Source organism: Austrofundulus limnaeus, unplaced genomic scaffold (assembly GCF_001266775.1).
Source record: "Austrofundulus limnaeus strain Quisiro unplaced genomic scaffold, Austrofundulus_limnaeus-1.0 Scaffold134, whole genome shotgun sequence".
Classification (NCBI taxonomy): domain Eukaryota; kingdom Metazoa; phylum Chordata; class Actinopteri; order Cyprinodontiformes; family Rivulidae; genus Austrofundulus; species Austrofundulus limnaeus.
In genome coordinates, this window is record NW_013952536.1 from 774,062 (window position 1) to 775,903 (window position 1,842).

Here is a 1,842-nt window from a genome sequence, read left to right on the forward strand (position 1 = left end):
CCCCCGCACTGAAATGGACGGGACAGAAGCGGAAGGTGGTTCTTAAAGAGACAGAGGGACAGAGGCCAATTTCAAGGCGTTTAGAAGAGGAAGTGATGAGAAGATGAGTTTATTTTCTATTTAAACATAAAAACAGCATTTTTATAACAACTAAAGGTGACATAGATACTTTATTATGGTATAGTATTTAAATATATGCCTGAGAAACACATAATATTGCCCCTTTAAATTGGCAGTGAGGTTTAGTAAATTGCAGAAGGGGCGCCACCTGAAGCCTTGCCTACAACACCAAATTGGCCAGGGCTGGCCCTTTCCCTGGGAATAAAGATGAGGTCTGTTTGGAAGCTCACATAAACATGTCAGAAATGTCACTATAAAAACAGATATATAAGCCTTATGGTTAACTGGAAACAGCTAAAATAAATCTAACCGATATGAAGTTTGTCTTCCATCAGCCAGATCTTTTTCAGACGTGTTTTCTCAAGCCTTCATTCATCAATACCCTGGAGCACGGCACGAAACGGAAAACAAAAACCTCGCTCCACTCTCTTTTCTGAGGAACTTCAATAAAGCCACATCTCACTGCAGTGAAATCACTTTCTGTAAGTGGTCAGGTGTAAATGGCCACATGCACATTTGTGTGGTGGGAAGAGGGAGGATGGAAGGATCCGGGAGAAAGGATGAGAGTGAGAGCGGAACAGACATGCCTGTACTTCCTCTCCACCCATCCTTTAATGCAACTCTTGAGCAGTCTCCCCTCCCGCTGCGCAGCCTTTGTCCCGGTCATTGCCGCAGGGCTTTCAGAGCCTCCTTGCCAAGCGAGGGGCTTTGGCGACATATGTCCCTCCAGTGAGTCTGCTGTCGCTTGTTTAGCAGCCTGAACTGCGGGGGCAGGGATGGAGGCGTGTCTGTGCAGAGGGAGAGGAGCAATGTGAGGTGGAAGAGGAAGGGACATGTCAGAAATGTTTGCTCATAAAGAAAAGAGAGTTGTTTGGAATGATCTCCTGACTGTTGCTTTTATACGTTTATGTGAGCTTGTGTTTTTGCCCAAGGCCTCTGTTTGAGGTGGAAGATGTAAAATGAAGCAAAAGCTGTGAGTATTTGTTACTTTAGGAAACCTCTGATTTGACTGCTCTGTGAGAAATTATTATATTTACTGTATATATTGTGTATTTGAATAGACTGGCTTAGAAGAGCATTCTTCTCTTATGGTAAATTTACAACTTTATCAGGTTCTGATTTGGTTTAAATGAAGTTGTTTTTGATTGTTAGAAAGTTAAGAGAAGAGGGAAGGTGCACTGGGGTCATTGTGACACCATGTGTTGGTGAAGGATTAGTCGTGTAGTAGTGACACTCTTCATGCTCTGGCCGACAAAGGGCTTAGGTAATACAATCCCCGCGGATTTGTGACTGTGAGCTGCCATGTGTTCAGGTAATAGATCCCTCAGCTCCAAAAACAAATGCTTTGTTGACTGTTTACATAGGCACTCCGCCTTATTTTACGCTCTAAAGGTTTTTCCCTTTCCCTTAAAATGCGTCAGCTTTGTTTGATTATCATTGAAGTGGCAGGTTTGCAGAGCTCCACGAGCCTACAAAGCCTGGCAATTCGCCTTACCCACAGTGTTATTCAGGTGTGTGCAGCAGGCAGGTGGGGGATTTGTTGCTCGTGAATGAAAACTATCTGCTGTGTTGTCAAGATCTGAGCAAATCTTCATAAAAGTCACACTTCTAATGCAGCCTGAGTCCACTGGGTTACCTTACAAAGACAGCAAACATTTCTGGATTTATTTCCAACTTTACTATATAACACTGTGGAAAAGTTTTTAAACCACTATATATATA

General features: G+C 43.1%; 1 protein-coding gene across 10 annotated transcripts in view; it reads left to right on the forward strand.

Moving 5' to 3' along the window:
* LOC106522672 (neural cell adhesion molecule L1-like protein) overlaps positions 1–1,842 on the forward strand; it is a gene marked incomplete at its 3' end in the record, with an annotated part of 68,941 nt that overhangs the window by 28,243 nt on the left and 38,856 nt on the right. For 9 of the 10 annotated variants that reach the window (XM_014015785.1, XM_014015789.1, XM_014015788.1 and 6 more), the window contains 1 exon segment: positions 926–1,093. 10 annotated transcript variants of the gene reach the window in all.